Source organism: Dermochelys coriacea, chromosome 7, assembly GCF_009764565.3.
Source record: "Dermochelys coriacea isolate rDerCor1 chromosome 7, rDerCor1.pri.v4, whole genome shotgun sequence".
NCBI lineage: Eukaryota > Metazoa > Chordata > Testudines > Dermochelyidae > Dermochelys > Dermochelys coriacea.
The window spans coordinates 39,403,658-39,422,887 of record NC_050074.1 but is presented as its reverse complement, the minus strand read 5'-3'; the positions used below and the strand labels follow the sequence as shown (position 1 = coordinate 39,422,887).

General features: G+C 44.2%; 1 long non-coding RNA gene across 3 annotated transcripts in view; it reads left to right on the top strand.

Annotated features, from left to right (window-relative positions):
- Window positions 1-1,013: 1,013 nt before the first annotated feature.
- LOC119859176 overlaps window positions 1,014-19,230 on the top strand; it is a 33,293-nt gene continuing 15,076 nt past the window's right edge. The window contains exons 1-3 of one of the 3 annotated variants that reach the window (XR_005294128.2): window positions 1,053-1,148; window positions 7,501-7,574; window positions 13,996-14,170. This is a non-coding gene — a long non-coding RNA (uncharacterized LOC119859176). Of the gene's footprint in view, window positions 1,158-7,500; window positions 7,575-13,995; window positions 14,171-19,230 lie in introns of all 3 variants that reach the window. The other 2 variants (XR_005294129.2, XR_005294130.2) reach the window with 2 other exon arrangements.

Genomic DNA, 19,230 nt, shown 5'->3' with positions numbered 1-19,230 from the left:
GTAGGCCTTTAATTAGGCCTGCAACCTGAGGTTTTGCTAGGCTAGAGAGCCCCAGCCCTGTTCTACCTTAGGTACCCTTCTCAGCTCCCAGACAGCCAGGTCCTTCTCCCTCAAGGAAACTTGAGAGAGTCTCTCTCTCCTTTCTGGCCCACTGCCCTCTTATAAGGAGCAGCTGGGCCCTGATTGCACTGGCTACAGCTGTGACTGCTTTCCCAATCAGCCCAGCTTTTCCCCTGCCACAGCCCTCTCCCAGGGCTGTTTTAAGCCCTTCAGGGCCAGAGCGGGGTAACCACCCTCCTACAGAATCTTTTACTCCTGAGTAGTGCAGATTCAGGCAAGCAGGCTGTGGTGGGGTGTTCACCCCCCAAAATGGCCTGAAGGGATAAGTTATGCCAATTTACCCACAGGCTGCACATGGAGGAAAGCCAGGAAATGGTAAGGCCTAATTGGCCTAATCTTCACCACCAGGCCTTGTGTGGGGTGGACACTCCATCACACAGGCCCACAAGTGTAAGTACAACTCAAATTTGAGTAAGGATTGCAGCCCTGGGTCCATAAAAATATCAAGTCAGCCAGCTATCTCTCACCTACATTGAAATGTGTTTGGCCCAGATCCTCAAAAAGTATTTAGGTACCTAGGCAAATATATACAAAAGGGATTTAGCCATAGGATGATCAGTATCAAAACACCTAACTTTTAGGCCCCTAGGCAATGAATAGGTAGTGATAGGCACATTTGAATGCAATCCACAAAGCCAGCATGCTAGGAGCCACCTAAGCCAACCAGCAGGAGACACAGACAACAGGGGTGTATCCCAAGTCCCATGCTTCTCTCAGAGTTCAGCACCTATCTTGGCTAGTGATCCACAAACTGGGGTAAGACAGGCATTAGGCCACAAGTGGTGTGTGGGCCAGATTTGGCAGGTGTGCTTAGGCACCACCAACTGGATCAGGACTCTTAGATGAGTTTACACAAAACAGCTGGGGTTTTGGGGAAGAGGAACAGAGAGCAGCTCTCTTCTAACCTTTAGCCTAGTGGTTAGGGTACTCACCCAGGATGTGGAAGACAACCCACACCATTTAAGTCCCCCCGCTCCCAACCTCCTGAGAGGAAGCAGAGATTTGAACAGAGATCTGCCACATCTGAAGTGAGTACCGTAAGTACTATGGTATGGAATATCCTGATATGGGGTTCCCTCAGTCTCTTCTATGAAGATTTTTAAACTTTAATTAAATAATTGAATAATAAATATTAATTGGGCTAGACAAAGTTACATGACACTATAGCCTAGTGGTTAGAGCACTCCCCTGAGTGGTTACATCCTGTTAAATTCCTTCACCTCATTAGACAGAGGAGGGACTTGAACTGGGGGGTCTCCCACATTCCATAACCACTAAGCTAAGGTTATAAAGGAAGGTTCCCTCCTCCACCTGCAACTGTGTGTTAACTCACCTGATGGGCCCGATCCAGTAAGCAGCCTCTGGGCATGCCTACCTGATCAGGCCCCAGCATGCAGTTTTAAATGGACAAATGCCCGGTCTTCCCTGGTTTGTGATCAGTCTGGAGCATAGACAGGAGATAGCATCTGGGCGCCTCGGGTGAGGCAGCAGAGCACATGCACACAGGCAGAAATGTAGGTGCCAAGGGTACTCTTTCTGCACATGATTCAGCACTGAATTAGTTTAGGAACCTACAGCGGGTAAGCAGGAGCCAAAGGGGAGTTTTGTGGATCTCAGTGGGGCCTAAAATGGGACTTGGGCACCTAAGTACCTTTGTGGATCCTACCTCTAACTTCCATTGGTTGCAGTGGGAATTAGGTGACAACATTCATTTGAGGATCTGGGTCTTGGTCACTAATTTTATGCTCATTCATGTAGGGAAGAGATGGTTTTATTCTTTGATTTAGTCAGAAGAGTTATAAAATGATAAAACAAATCTGAAACATGGCCTCAGACAGGCAATGAAAAGTCATTAGGGCAAGATATTGGATATTAAATCCCACTTAGCTGCAGACATGGCAATACAATTATAGCCTTAAGTAACCAAAGTCACACACTTATAGCACATAACTGAAGTTCTCTTCTCTTAGTTGCTTCATAATCATCATGTTGCTCCTCCAGCCATTTGCCTTTTTTATGCAAGCAAATGACCCGCTCTGGAAAAAAGATATCTTGATTCAGGTCTCTAAGGTGCCACAAGTACTCCTTTTCTTTTTGCAAATACAGACTAACACGGCTGCTACTCTGAAACAGGTTAAGATTAGTAATTAAATTGAGGGGTTTTCCTTTTGTGAACCCAGAGTCGCTCTCCTTCAAGAGGAAGCATTTCTTTTGCTGCCATTTACTAGATTCCTATAATCCTCTTTATATAGGACCACTTCAAAATCATTATTGTCCATTCCTCCCTTCCACCTCTATGCTGCAAAAGAATCTTGAGATCTCAGAATCTAAATGCTTGATTAGTAATCATTTGGATTAATCCTTTTTCTTCTGTAATCTCGATTTCAGGAGAGGGGAGGAGAGATGGACTGGGGGTTAAGGCCCAGGCCCAGAAGCCCAGAGAAGCAAGTTATAATTCAGCTTTGCGGGTGTAACTGTGAGCAAGTTTAGCACTGTGTATTTTACCTCATTTTTTCATCTTCAAAAGGAGGGTATCCTAAAATTGTCATAACAAATCAAACCCATGAGCCACACAGTCCAGTATCCTGATCCCATAAAGGCCAGTATTAGATGCTTCAGAGAAAGGTGCAACAAACCCAAAGATGGACAGTTATGGAATAACCTGCCCATAGGAAAGAGTTCTTCCTAACCCAGACAGCCAGTGGCTGGTTTATGCCCTCCTGCATGAAGGTTTACATCCTTGATACATTTTTCTAGCCTACCTAATCACTGTGAATGTTGGCTTTATAAAAAGTGACTAATCCTTATGTTTTAAGGATGCTAACATCTTGGCCTGAGTGATAACTCAATTGAATCTCACTGTTTAAACATGTTAATTATGCATCATGTTTTTACAAAAAAAGGTTTTTTTATCCATTTTTTAAAATGTTGCCTATTTTCTTGCCTTGCTTAACTCCCAGGAGTGATGACACACTAAACTAATTACTGTTTGTAAAGGACATTGAGATCTTTAATATTAGTAGCCAGCATACTGTAACTGCCTTTGAATGAAAAAACAAAATGTAGATCTTGTGCTGGGTTAGCATTATTTCTTTAACATGCTAATGCAACAGTTTATGCAAAACTGCAGCTATTTGCTCTGTTGCTACTGTAGCAAAAACCAAACTGAATCTAATGAAGGCTCCCCTTACAAGCAGGGTCATTTATCAGGCTCTTCTTAATGACTGTACCCGTTCATTAGCACTCTCTTGAGGCTCCAGTGATTTTTTGATTCTAACTAATAATCACAACTTCTAGAGTCCAGGCTGGAGTCCAACCTCATACTGGTTTTCTACTGCTGTATTGCCACTGGCTTGAGAAGAATTACTCCTGATGCACACCAGTGTAAATAAAGGGGCAGAGGAAGGGAACCAGGCTGCCTGTGCGTCTCCTGCGGGATTCCATGTTTCTTAGACACTGTTTCTCTTTTATATTTGTTACTGTTTTCTCACTGCCCTGTGGCCTCTAAGATTGCAGAACTTCCCATGAAGTCTAATAGCATTCTTTGTTTCTTAAGGCCATCTTACTTTTCCTATACCAAAGACAAAATACTTAGCTTCTTCCTCGCAAGAATATTCCCCAGTACAAGTTGAATTTATGCACATCAAATTCTTTTAAATTGGATAGTTAAATTAGACTCATTTTACAAGGTAGGCCCTTAGGGAAAGGGAGGTCAAGTGATAGGACTAGCATCACAGTGGGTTTGTGTAGGAGTGCCTTACCTCTTTCTTCTGGGTACAGTTGCTACCTCAGTCTCTCACTTGTTCCCAGCTTGTTAGGCAGGAAGGGCAGTTTTGTGCTCTAGGCATAATGGAGAACGTCAGGGTACACAGACTTCCACATATGAAAGTATCTGGAGGTGTATAAAGCCCACTCTAGAGCTTCCTTCTCTGCTGTCTCAAAGAGGGTGGTCTATGAAAACCCAGTATTTTTATTAACGGACCCCACCTGACCCACTGTCAATCTCCCTCTGACCTGAATTAACCCCTTCCCTGCTCTCTACTTGTATAAAGCTTCTACTCACCATTAGAGGGAGTTAGGGCTAGATCTAGAATTAGAACACAAGAATTCCTGGTTCCACATTCAGAGCAGCATCTTGCACTGCTCTCAGCATCAGAACAATGAGGTGCATTGTCAGGCTTTACAAAAAACCACTCTTGCGTTGCATTAGCACAACTCCACTACAACAAAATGTTGTTGCATTCAAATTTTGTGATGCAATAGCCATTGCTCATGTACTGGTTTTTGAGTGAAAATAAAAGTAATCAAAATAAAAAAATTATACAGTAAAATATAGCAGAGAACATATATATGGATTATTAAAGAAGAAAATTGTCTTTAAAAAGGCAGCAGCTTGCTTAGGTTCCTGCACCTCCTGTAGGAGCCAGCCTAAACTATGTTTTTGCCTTCAGTGTCAGAGTGGGGAAGCATATTTGTATATTCAGATATACCCATACCATTTGTATACACAATCTGTACCTGGAACTTGGTTCCATGCCCTAATTAGCATAGCTTCCCTGTGTGGGTACCTATTATATAAATGAACTGGTATAAAACATGATTATTGGTTAATATATATTGTCCAGAGATTTAAAGACAACTCCCTCAGAGACAGTGAAACCATCTAATTTGGTCTCTTAGCCCTGTAAGAATTCAGTCAGCTGCCTTGCAGAACTGTTGAGGGGGATACAGAGGAAGGATACAAGCAGGTACAGTATAAAGAGCACTATAGTAATCAGGATAAAATTGTCCTAGTTAATGTATGACATATGTCCAGTTCCCCCAATTATCTCTCCTCTTTTGAGGAGCTAAGGGAACAAATGATAGAGTACTGCTTGCTTCTTGAGTCTGAACATGCTCATGGTGATAGAGAGCAAGCTGTCAGGAAGGGTCCTTCTTTGCAAACTGACTTAATGGTTTAGACCCCAGCTTACAGGAAGGTGAAAGATAGTTACAGCACATGAATGGCCATTTTAATTACTTTTCTCAAGACTGTAAATGCTAACTTCGACTGATAGGAGAAAATAACCACCCAAAGAATGAAGCTGAGTCATGACACTTTGAGGTGGCATTCCAGCTTCTGATAAAGGGGACATGTTGAGAAAACACTGCTGCAGAGTCAGCAATACTAGCATCACATCAGGTCATTTTGATAAAAGATGTACACCAGATGGAGTTGGTAGCCAGACCTGAACAGATGTGTTGAGAGCTTTGTTCCATTTGCGAAACTGCTTGAACAAATATTTTGGTCGCATAGAAGAGTGGTGCGCAAACAATCCGAAGTTACAGTAGCAGGACTGAGGAAAACAACGTAGGTAGAGAAAAAAACATAGTCAAAGTCAAAAACAAACTGAATCACATCCCTTGGATATGTGCATAAAACTTACTCCTGTATTGTGTCCTGGGGGGAAAACTGCAAAGAGGAGCCAGCCAGAGACTCCAGTCAGCAGAAGCATCCAAAGCAGGGACTGCTGTACTGCAGGGAGAGAGGGTAAAACGGGGCCCAGCCAGAGTCAGACCTCCCTCCAGCATCCTCTTGGACCCAGAACTGGGCAGGGGAGATCTCTACCCCAAGCCTGCGGGCACTAGGTCCCAGGTGGTGTATCCCATTGCCTCAACCATGTAGCCTTTTGGGAAAACTGCAGAGAGGATCCAGCCAGTAGGAACAGAAGCAGCCAAAGCAGGGGACCTTCGGCCACTGAGAACTTTTACAGTTTGGACTTGACTCTGACCTGTGCTGACTCTTTGCTCCAGCTGTCTCCTCCACCTGACACCTCACAATCTCTTCACCTCAGCTTCATTCCACACCTGCCCTTTATTCTCTCTTCTCCACACCCTGTCGCTTTAATCCCCTTCCATTTAGCTGATCCCCTCATAACTCAACTCACAGCAAAAATCTTGTGGCACTAGCATGACATTTTCTGCCATCACATAGTTCACTCTGCTTGTGTGTTTTGCCCCTTCCCCCACCCTGTGTCTGTGTGTCTATTTAGATTGTAAATTCTTTGGGGCAGGGACCATCTACTACTCTGTTTTTACACAGTGCCTAGAAAAATGGGGCCACACTCTTCGATGTCCCTTCATCACTACTGTAATAAACATGATTTATGCTTTAGAATCTCACTGTGTGTGTATTTAATGTACAGCTGAAATTGTCCTTTAGGGTGCAATGACTCGCCAATTTAAAAAGCACAGAAACTCTACATAACGGTATAGGACAGGGAAAGAAGAGTACCATCTGCAACCAAAATTTCAGGTTTGTCTTAGATACGTGGAATGTCATTAACCTAACAGACCTAACAATAGGTTTATTTAAAATTGACAGATCATTGGTCAGGGCCTTAATTTTAACACCTCATCTAAAAGATACTACTTAAGGGACATGGCTGTTGTAAGGTCATGTTGTGGCATGAGTTTATTACTGACTCAGAGGGAAGAGCGTAACATACTTAAATCATATCCTGCAACCCTTTGGTTTTCATTGGAGTTGCTTGCCAAAGAAATAATCCTTTAAAACACAGATTCAATGGGTATGGCTTTAGGTGATTTATTTAAACTCTATAGCTCAAGGAATCAGAGAGAAAATGCCATCTGACACATAAAATACACTATTACCTCATCCTTAAAACACCTAAAGAGAGTCTGTGGAGATTCCCTAGAGTAAAATGGACAGTGCAGGATTTTGTGAGGAATAGATATGAGGTTAAAACCCAAAGGGAAAAGAGGATGAGTCAAATTTATCAATGATGTGATTGCACAGAAGTCAATGCAATTCACCAGAACAGATTTAAGATGATATCTACAAAGCTGGATAAAAGGAATAATCAGATGAGAGATAGAATGAAATGTATTGTCCACAGTTGCTGTAAAGTGACAAAAAAAATTAAGTTAAAAGCTTGTTTAACAAGATTAGTGCGGATCAAAATGTTAGAAAAAAAGAGGAGAGAAAGAACAAGGGCTGAGTAAACACTTGTCTACTCATGTTGTGACAGGGAATATATAACCTTAATATCTGAGTGCATCCCAAGCACTTAAAAATAGAAACAACAAAACTCACTCTCCTTCTCATACTCTGTAAGATAAATATAAGGGCATGAAGAACTTATGGAAAGCCTAACTAGAGACTGATGTAGTGGTTAGAGAAGGAGACTGGAACTCAAAATAACTGATCCAGAGCCTGGTAAGAAAGTGATTCAAACACTGCCTCAATTTATCCATCTGTAGTATCAATACAATACTACTTCCTGCACAGGAAGTGTGGCAAGGTTTGTTTAATGTTCATAAAATGTTTTCAGGTTGTTGGAGGAGGAGTAAAGTGCAAAATATTATTTATTCCCCCAGATTCTGAAACTTAGTTTTGAAGAAAATCTGCTTTGAGAGTGAATTTCATCCTTCTGTGAATGGGCCAGCAAATGGTATGTGCACCACTCCTGATATAGGGACTAAGTGATACTTCAGTGGTGCATTGGTTTTGTGCTGTCCCTCTGTATGGAGCTTAATTTCATCCTGTGTGACAAAGATCTTTAGAATCCACAGGAAAGAAACAAATTTACTAACCGTGGGTCTGCCCCACGCGCACAACAAGTAGGGTGACCGTATTTCCCAAAAGGAAAATAGGACACTGCTTGGGGATAGCCCAAGCCAAGGTCCCCCCCCACACACACACACACACACTCACCTCACGTGGGGCTAGCCCCAGCCACTCATCCGGAGCCCTCCCCTCACCATGCAAGGCTGGTGTCGTAGCTCGTCTGAGCCCTGCCTCCCGCACCATTCCTCCACACCCCATTTTGAAAAAGTGGGCTTTTTTCCTGTTTAATCTTGCCCACTGATCAAGATGGCAAGAGCAAATGAGACAAATGCCCACTTTTGCAAAAAAGTTGGGATGGCTGGGACTGGGTTTTAAAAAAGGGAGTGTCCTGTCCAAAACAGGAGGTATGGTCACCCTAACAACAAGAAATCATTGATGTACATAATGTGTACTATGAACTCGATAGTTTGAAACTATCAACAGAATTAATGGTATCACACAGGCATATAAGGAGTGTCTGGTATACAAACATTCAATTAGTTGCACCATTAAAAGAGGATAAAAGAATAAATAAGATACCTCACTTGAGCCATGACAATCCCTTTGTGGTTCTTCTAGATTTCCCATTTTAAAATCTCCTAGCTCCCTCAAGATTCAAAACACTGATTAAGCAGATAGGATTATTCAGTGAAGTGGGCAACTGCCACAGATATTGCTCTTCCTTAAGATCAAGCAATAACCAGTCTCCCATATCTAACTTCTAGCACAGGGCTGGGTTGCGCTTCCAACTCACTCCTCAGCAGCTCAAGCAGCACACAATTCAGAAGAAAAAGATGTACGGACCTTCTTCTCATTTGCACACCAAGGCCGATCTATGCCATTCTGACAGTGTAAAGGTGTCTTGAAGTGGGAGGAAAAGACTCCCAGAAAATATCCCCAACTCTGATTCATGTACAACCTGCTCCTAGCCCCCACTGTCGGTGGCAGGGAAAGGGTGTGGCCAGAGCACACTGTAGTTTGTCTATTAGCTACTCCCCGAGACCCACAGGATGTTCTGGGAAGCAAAGCATAAATTAGAGCAGCCTGGAGAAAGCAGGCAGCTGGTTCCTGCCTGGTCTCAGAACACAGAGAGTGGAAGTGCTATCACTTTCCAGTCCAAGAGCCTGATGTGGAATGGGTTGCTGCTGTGGGGCAACACTTCATACAAGATCCACACAGAGACATAACAAACAGAAAATTGCATTATCAGACAGGAAAGCAGTCAAGCTGGTCTGATCAGAGCAGTTTGGCCTTTCAGTTTCCAAGCTGACTGCCAGCAAGCAAGCTTAGGAACAAAGGCTTAGTATCCAAAGAGATGTTACTGAGTGGCAAACTCATTCAGATAGATATTCATCCTTTTCTGACTTCTATCAGTTTGTTAGGTTGCAGAGATGTATAGCATTTGCTGTGCATGTAGGGGCCAGATTTTAGCTGGCTCTTCACTTGAACAAAGGAGGAAGGGATAAAGAGCCTTCTCGACTCTCAAACCCTGCTGAGATTGAATTTACTGATCCAGGCTAGAGTAATGGCAGCAGGAAGAGGAGGGAGCCAGAGTGAATGCGGAGCCCTGGCATCACCTCCTCTCCCCTGCTCTCTGCTAGACTGGTGTGGGAGAGACTCATACTTCCCTGTTTCAAAGGCTGCTGCTGCTCTTCCAGCATACACTCCGTTAGACTCCTTCCAGCACTCCTCACTCCCCACAACGCAAGCTGAGACATCAAACCCAGTCTAACCAACAATAAAGGCGAGGATAATAAATTAGACCTGCGTGGTTTTGAAGATGTCTAATACAGAAGTGGCTCTGGATTCCTTTATTTACACTAGTGATGGCCCTGAATCAAAATCCCAGACCAGAACAATGCCAAACCTTGGGGACTCTTCAAAATCCAGACAAAAATTTGAATCTGAGCTTGTCTTTAAAATAGGTCAAAGCAGAACTAGGGATCTGAACACTTCGGATGTGAGATGTCTCTCTCTGAAATTGCAGCATAGGCTTGTCTCTTGGGGAGGCAAAGCATAGAGGGACTGTAATTCCCATACTTTCTATTACATGTGTTGTTAGTATTATGCATCTTCCTATAGTCTTCATAACATAAAATCCTTTATTTTAAAGGAAAAACTCCTAGTTTAACTTTAAAAGCTTTTTCCCTTCTAGCCACTGATTTTTATTGCATTTCACACAACTGGAGTCCAATCTCCTGGGAAATTAATTCTCCAAAAATGAAACACTCCATCTCATCATGTCAAAGAAACTTAGCGAAGTATTTAACTTATTAGTGACCTTTAACATCAAAATATTGACTATGACTCATGAACACACTGGAACTTACTGACCTGCCACATAATCATCTCAGCAATCACCAGAAAAGTTAGCATTTTATTTAAGTACATTCCAAAATGCATGCCATTTGCCTGTTGGACTTCAAGGCACATGCACTTACTTGAGATGGAGGTGGGATGTTCTAAAATCTTCATTACACAAAGCTAATATTGAGAATTCAGTTGCAAAATATGAGCCAGGAGCTTATAAAAGGGCATATATGAAGGGCAACAAAGGTGTGACAAGATTATGACTGTCAACAGATGGCTTAGGCAGTGGTGCTATAAGGGGGCTTTGGGATGTATGGCCACTGGGAGGCATTCACGGACAGAGGACAGTTCTTCGGGATGGACTTCATCTGAGTAGGGAAGGAAATAGACTTCTAGGATCAAGGCTGGCACAACTGATAAAGAGAGCTTTAAACTAGGAATTTGGGGGAGATGGTTGGGAGATGTCCAGGTAATCTCCGCGCCAGATTTTAGCATTGAGAGGAAGAAGACGAAGTAAGAAAGGATACGGCTGTGGGTAGGGGTGCTGTGGGTAGGAGAATGTTATAAGGAGCGAGTGCGTTGTGGATACTAGTCTAATAGGTTATACTGGCTGTAGAATGACTGTGCCTAATAGGGTACAAAATGTGAGCAAGGCCAAACAGCAAAAATTAAGATGTTTGTACACCAATGCGAGGAGGCTAGGTAACAAAATGGAGGAACTAGAGCTACTGGTGCAGGAAGTGAAACCAGATATTATAGGGATAACAGAAACATGGTGGAATAGTAGTCATGACTGCACTACAGGTATTGAAGGGTATGTGCTGTTTAGGAAAGACAGAAACAAAGGTAAAGGGGGTGGAGTAGCATTGTATATCAATGATGAGATAGAATGTAAAGAAATAAGAAGAGATGCAATGGATAAGACAGAGTCCGTCTGGGCAAAAATTACATTGGGGAAGATAACTAGTAAAGCCTCTCCTACGATAGTGCTTGGGGTGTGCTATAGACCTCTGGGATCTAATTTGGATATGGATAGAGCCCTTTTTAATGTTTTTAATAAAGTAAATACTAATGGAAACTGCATGATCATGGGAGACTTTAACTTCCCAGATATAGACTGGAGGACTAGTGCTAGTAATAATAATAGGGCTCAGATTTTCCTAGATGCGATAGCTGATGGATTCCTTCAAGTAGTTGCTGAACCGACTAGAGGGGATGCCATTTTAGATTTAATTTTGGTGAGTAGCGAGGACTTCATAGAAGAAATGATTGTAGGGAATAATCTTGGCTCAAGTGATCATGAGCTAATTCAGTTCAAACTGAACAGAAGGATTAACAAAAATAAATCTGCAACTAGAGTTTTTGATTTCAAAAGGGCTGACTTTCAAAAATTAAGGAAATTAGTTAGGGAAGTGGATTGGACTGAAGAACTTATGGATCTAAAGGTAGAGGAGGCCTGGGATTACTTTAAATCAAAGCTGCAGAAGCTATCGGAAGCCTGTATCCCAAGAAAGGGGAAAAAATTCATAGGAAGGAGTTGTAGACCAAGCTGGATGAGCAAGCATCTTAGAGAGGTGATTAAGAAGAAGCAGAAAGCATACAGGGAGTGGAAGATGGGAGGGATCAGCAAGGAAAGCTACCTAATTGAGGTCAGAACATGTAGGGATAAAGTGAGACAGGCTAAAAGTCGAGTTGAGTTGGACCTTGCAAAGGGAATTAAAACCAATAGTAAAAGGTTCTATAGCCATATAAATAAGAAGAAAACTAAGAAAGAAGAAGTGGGGCTGCTTAACACTGAGGATGGAGTGGAGGTTAAAGATAATCTAGGCATGGCCCAATTTCTAAACAAATACTTTGCCTCAGTCTTTAATAAGGCTAATAAGGGATAATGGTAGGATGACAAATGGGAATGAGGATATGGAGGTAGATATTACCATATCTGAGGTAGAAGCAAAACTGAAACAGCTTAATGGGACTAAATCGGGGGGCCCAGATAATCTTCATCCAAGAATATTAAAGGAATTGGCACCCGAAACTGCAAGCCCATTAGCAAGAATTTTTAATGAATCTGTAAACTCAGGAGTAGTACCGAATGATTGGAGAATTGCTAATATAGTTCCTATTTTTAAGAAAGGGAAAAAAAGTGATCCAGGTAACTACAGGCCAGTTAGTTTGACATCTGTAGTATGCAAGGTCCTGGAAAAAATTTTGAAGGAGAAATTAGTTAAGGACATTGAAGTCAATGGTAAATGGGACAAAATACAACCTGGTTTTACAAAAGGTAGATCGTGCCAAACCAACCTAATCTCCTTTTTTGAAAAAGTAACAGATTTTTTAGATAAAGGAAATGCAGTGGATCTAATTTACCTAGATTTCAGTAAAGCATTTGATACCGTGCCACATGGGGAATTATTAGTTAAATTGGAGATGTGTATCAATATGAACATCAAAAGGTGGATAAGGAATTGGTTAAAGGGGAGACTGCAACGGGTCCTACTGAAAGGCGAACTGTCAGGCTGGAAGGAGGTTACCAGTGGAGTTCCTCAGGGATCGATTTTGGGACCAATCTTATTTAACCTTTTTATTACTGACCCTGGTACAAAAAGTGGGAGTGTGCTAAAAAGTTTGCAGATGATACAAAGCTGGGAGGTATTGCCAATTCAGAGAAGGATCGGGATATTATACAGGAAGATCTGGATGACCTTGTAAACTGGAGTAATAGTAATAGGATGAAATTTAATAGTGAGAAGTGTAAGGTTATGCATTTAGGGATTAATAACAAGAATTTTAGTTATAAGTTGGGGACACATCAATTAAGAACGGGAAGAGGAGAAGGACCTTGGAGTATTGGTTGATCATAGGATGACTATGAGCTGCCAATGTGATATGGCTGTGAAAAAAGCTAATGCGGTTTTGGGATGCATCAGGAGAGGCATTTCCAGTAGGGATAAGAAGGTTTTAGTACCATTATACAAGGCACTGGTGAGACCTCACCTAGAATACTGTGTGCAGTTCTGGTCTCCCATGTTTAAAAAGGATGAATTCAAACTGGAGCAGGTACAGAGAAGGGCTACTAGGATGATCCGAGGAATGGAAAATTTGTCTTATGAAAGGAGACTTAAGGAGCTTGGCTTGTTTAGCCTAACTAAAAGAAGGTTGAGGGGAGATATGATTGCTCTCTACAAATATATCAGAGGGATAAATACAGGAGAGGGAGAGGAATTATTTAAGCTCAGCACCAATGTGGACACAAGAACAAATGGGTATAAACTGGCCACCAGGAAGTTTAGACTTGAAATTAGACGAAGGTTTCTAACCATAAGAGGAGTGAAGTTTTGGAATAGTCTTCCAAGAGAAGCAGTGGGGGCAAAAGATCTATCTGGTTTTAAGATTCTACTCGATAAGTTTATGGAGGAGATGGTATGATGGGATAATGGGATTTTGGTAAGTAATTGATCTTTAAATATTCAGGGTAAATAGGACTAATCCCCTGAGATGGGATATGAGATGGATGGGATCTGAGTTACCCAGGAAAGAATTTTCTGTAGTATCTGGCTGGTGAATCTAGCCCATATGCTCAGGGTTTAGCTGATCACCATATTTGGGGTTGGGAAGGAATTTTCCTCCAGAGCAGATTGGAGAGGCCCTGGAGGTTTTTCGCCTTCCTCTGTAGCATGGGGCATGGGTGACTTGAGGGAGGCTTCTCTGCTCCTTGAAGTCTTTAAACCATGATTTGAGGACTTCAATAGCTCAGACATAGGTGAGGTTTTTCGTAGGAGAGGGTGGGTGAGATTCTGTGGCCTGCGCTGTGCAGGAGGTCGGACTAGATGATCAGAATGGTCCCTTCTGACCTTAGTATCTATAAATCTAAAAACCATCCAAGATTCTCAGAAATAGAAGTCTGTAACCCACTTACCATGCCACCAGCAGTAACTAAACATTCATTTTAAATGCAGGTAGAAAGCAATCACCAGGAGGTGCAGAGGCTGTCGAAGATCCCAACCAAACTGCTATGGTTCTGATGTGCCAGGGTTGGAAGACAAAGCCTTGTGTAGCAAACCTTGGGTCCAGCTCTCCATAGACCACCACAGAGGAGAACAGGTCAAGGGACACATCGAGCAAAGTAACTGGGTCTGTAATTACATGAATCCAGTGGACACAAACCCTTGTCATTTTGCCCCTCCCCAAGCCACTCATGGTTTCCTACACAAAGTCCATTTTGTGAGTCTTTATGCAGGACACTAGTGCACTTATCCTTTAGGTTGTTAAGGAAATGACAGGACACCCAAAGAGAAATCTATCTTCACTTATATCAATTTGTTCTTTTCTAAATTGGTCAGTCAATTTAAAGATCAAAAAGTTTCTAAGCTTCTGCCATCAATTATGCACAATGACCTGAGTCGTTGCACAAATGTTTGTGCTTGTAAGTTCTGTGCGGGGAGTTAATCTATTGAGCAGATGTGAAACATTGTGATTGCAAGTGAGCTCCACATTGATTGGCCTTTGCACTCATGCAGGGCCCCGGGAAAGTCGGTGGGCTCCATGCAGGTTCAGGGATCCATACACAAAGTGCCTATTGCAGGATCAGGGCCTTAGAAATCAAGTTGAGGACTCTATAAAAATTTGACTCCTCAAGACTGTCAGCAAAAAACAAACAGATGCTTGGAGCTGGAAAAGCTTCAAACTTTTTGGCCTTGCTTAGGGCTAGGTCTTTGGGAGGGAGCGGTATTTTTTCATTTTCTTTTTAGATTTTATACCCAAGCCATCACATGTCATGAGGAGTTGCCTAATGCGCTATGTACATTTATTTTAATGCATTAAAATATACTTCAATTTTTTGACTAAATTGCTCAGGAAGTTTTGTTTTGCCTTCCTGCATCTTCTTCCTTCCAAACTTATTGTCTCAAGCAAAGAGGGTCAAAATAAGTAGATCATTTAGGGGGTAGGTCAATCCTCTCTTTGCTCTAATTGGGATTTCCAGAAAGTTCATTACCTCTTCTTTGTGATTTTTTTACAACTTCAAACAAATCCCTGTGGCTTTCTTTTTCTGAGTCTATTCTTGTGACTTTTAAGCTGAAAGGAGAAAAAATGGTTACTCACCTTCTCATAACTGTTGTTCTTTGAAATGTGTGGTTCATGTCCATTCCAATCAGGTGTGTGCGCACTGTGAGCACGCCAGCTGGAAGATTTTTCCCTTAGCAGCATCCGTAGGGTCAGCCTGGGCGCCTCCTAGAGTAGCACCTTCATGGCACCCAATATAGGGCCCTGCCAACACTCCACCTCCTCAGTTCCTTCTTGCTGGCTGCTCCAACAGAGGGGTAGGAGGGTGGGTATTGGAATGAATATGAGTAACACATCTCAAAGAACAACAGTTATGAGAAGGTGAGTAACCATTTTTTCTTCTTCGAGTGCTTGTTCATGTCCATTCCAATCAGGGGACTCACGAGCCTAAGTTCAGGAGGTGGGGTCGGAGTCATCCACTGACTGGAGCACTGCTCATTTGAAGGCCGCATCATCTCTGGCCTGCTGAGTGATCACACAGTGAGTGGTGAAAGTGTGTATAGAGGTCCATGTTGCTGCCCTGCAGATTTCCTGTGTAGAGACCTGTGCCAGGAATGCTGCTGAGGAGGCCTGAGCCCTGGTGGAGTGCATGTTGATCAGGGGAGCAGGCACCTTTGTCAAGTTGTAGCAGTCCCGAATGCATGATGTGATCCACAATGAGATACGTTGCGATGAGACAGGGAGGCCTTTCATTCTATTGGTCACTACCAAGAATAACTGGATGGACCTTCGGAACAGTTTCATTCTCTCAATGTAGAAGGCTAGCGCCCTGCGGACATCCAATGAGTGAAGCCTCCATTCCCTGCCACTGGAAAGCAGTTTAGGGTGGAATACTCAGACGAAGATGTTCTGGTTGATGTGAAACTGGGGGAGAACATTTGGGAGAAAAGCCGGTGGGGTCTGAGCTGAACCTTGTCCTTAGGGAATACAGTGTAAGGGGGCTCTGATGTTAGGGCCCTGAACTCAGACACCCTCCTAGCTGAGGTTATCGCTACCAGAAATGCCACCTTGTATGAGAGATAAAGCAGGGAGCATGTTGCCAATGCCTCAAATGGTGATCCCATAAGTCTGAAAAGGACCAGATTGAGGTCCCAAGCTGGGATAGGCTATCGTACTTCCGGGTATAGCTGTTAAGACCTTCAAGGAAACAGCTGACCATTGGATTTGTAAAGACTGAGCAGCCCTCTGCGCCCAGATGGAAAGCAGAGATGGCAGTCAAGTGAACCCTTACTGATGACATGGACAGTCCCTGCTGCTTAAAATGGAGGAGATAGTCCAGTATAAATGGCACCGAGGTGAGTGTCGGAGACTGACGGTGCTGCTCCGACCAGATAGAGAACCTCTTCCACTTGGCAAGGTACGTCGCCCTTGTGGAGGGCTTTCTACTGCCAAGAAGAACTTGTCTGCCTTGATCAGGGCAGGACAGCTCCACAGAATTCATCCATGGAGCTTCCATGCTGTGAGGTGGAGTGACTCAAGGTTCGGATGCTGCGTTATTAGGTCTGGGACGAGTGGTAGGGTGACCGGAGTTGCCACGGACATTTCCAGGAGCAATGTGAACCAGTGCAGGCATGGCCAGGCTGGAGCTATCAATATCACCAGGTCTCGGTCCCTGCAGATCTTGAAGAGCACCTTGTGAATGAGAGGGACCGGCGGGAACGCATATAGGAGACGCCCCCCCCATGGAAGTAGAAACGCATCTGCGATGGAGCCTGGGTTGTGATTCAGGAAGGAGCAGAATAGCTGACACTTCCTGTTGCGCCGTGTGGCAAACAGGTCTATTTGGGGAAAGCCCCAGTGTTGGGAGATTGAGCTCACTTTGTCCAGCCGGAGGGACCACTTGAGGCCGTGAAAAGACCTGCTGAGACTGTCCACCAGCTAGTTCTGTATCCCAGGGAGGTATGATGCTTACAGGTGTATAGAGTACTCTACATAGAAGTCTCACAGCATGAGGGCTTCCTGGCACAGGGGAGAGGAGCGTGCACCCCCCTGTTTGCTGATATAAAACATTGCCATGGTGTTGTCCATGAAGACTGATACACATCTCCCTGATATATGGACTCTGCAAACCTGACACGCCAAGCGCACCACTCTCAGTCCTCTGAGATTGATATGCAGAGCAAGGTCTGCCTGAGACCAGAGGCCTTGTGTCCTGAGGTCTGCCAAATGTGCCCCCCATCCCAAATCTGATGCATCTGTCACTAATGAGAGGGATGGCTGTGGGCTGGTGAAGGGGACCCCTGCACATACTACCTACAGGTTGAGCCACCACAGGAAAGAGTCTAGTATTGGGTGAGATAGGGTTATGATACTATCCAAAGAGTCTTGAACTGGTTGATATACTGATGCTAGACATGACTGAAGTGGGCAAAGCCTGAGTCTGGCATGCTGTACTATGTAAGTACAAACAGCCATGTGCCCTAGAAGCTTCAGGCAATTCCTTGCTGTAGTGGTGGGGAGCTGCCTGAGGCCCCGTATGATGTTGCCCAGTGACAGAAACCTGGCTTCTGGGAGGTATGCCCTAGAGTTGAGTCTAGGAATGCCCCTATAAATTCTATCCTCTGAACAGGGAACAGCGTCGATTTGGCATCATTTAGAAGGAGACCCAGTTTGTCGAACGTCCTTCTTATGAAGCTGGCCTGAGCCTCCACTTGAGATCTGGAGTGGCCTTAGAGCAGCCAGTCGTCAAGGTATAGGAACACCTGTACCTGCTGCTTGCGCAGGAACGGTGCCACGACTGCCATGCACTTGGTGAACACCTGAGATGCCACCGACAGGTCAAATGGGAGGACAGTAAACTGATAGTGGCTGTTGTTTACCATAAACCTGAGGTATTTTCTGCGGGGTGGAATTATCGCCATGTGAAAGTATGCGTCCTTCAAGTTGAGGGCAGTATACCAGTCTCCTGGATACAGTGAGTGGATAATGGAGGCCAAAGAGACCATGCAGAACTTGAGTTTTTTGATGAACTTGTTGAGTTCTCATAGGTCTAGGATGGGCCTGAGCCCACCCTTGGCTTTCGGTATTAGGAAATACCAGGAGTAGAAGCCCTTGCCCCTTTGCTCCTGAGGAACCTCTTCACTGTCCCTACAGAGAAGAGTGAGTGCACCTCCTGTATACGAAGTTGCTTGAGAGAGGGGTCCCTGAAGAGGGACAGGGGTGCAGGGGTGGAAAGGTGAGAGGGCACAGAATTGGATGGAATATCCCCTCTCTACCTTGCGGAGCACCCAGCAGTCTGAGGTCTGATACGGGACCATGCACAGTAGAAAGGGAATAGTCAGACGAAAAGGTAAGTAAGGTTGGATCCAGTTCCAGCACTGGTGTACTGTCCTCAACTGCACCCTCAAATGGCTGGCCTGGGGCCGGGCGGTGGTTTGGGATGGCCCAAGCCTTGGCCTGAGGAGGGGTGTTGCCTCCTTCTACCACTCCTATTCCTCCTAGGAGGAGCATCCTGGCAGTTCTGAGCTTGGTAGAACCTAGAGGGAGGCTGTGGCCAGAAATGCCTACATTGAGTGGCTGGTGTATGGAGCCACAAAGATCTGAGGGTGGCCCTGCAGTCTTTCAGACTATGGAGTCTTTTATCCGTCTCATTGGAGAAGAGGGCTGAACCCTCAAAGGGGAGGTCCTGGATTGTCCTAGACCTCATGGAGTAGACCAGAGACCTGCAACCAGGAGCCCCTTCTCATTACAACCCCCATGGCCACTGTACGTGAGGCTGCTGCACAAGAGTCCTGTGGCAGTAGCTCTGCAAACTTGGCCATTGCAGCGCAGGTGTTCTGTGCGTATCTGCTCACGATGGCCTGTTGATTTGCAATGCGGAGCTGTAGTCCCCCAGTGGAATAGACCTTCCTGCTGAAAAGGTCTAGTCTTTTTGCATCCCTATTCTTAGGGAAGGGGCCCTGGTAGCCCTGGCACTCTCGCTGATTGGCTGCATCAACCACCAGGGAGTCGGGGGGTGGGTGGGTGGGTGTACAAATGTTCATATCCCTTAGAAGGGACAAAGTACCGCCTTTCATTCCTCTTGGCCATAGGGGCCAGAGATGCAGGGGTCTGCCATAGGGTTTTCATAGTCTCTGTAATTATCTTTATTAAGGGCAAGGCGATATGAGAGGGTCCACAGGACGCAAGGA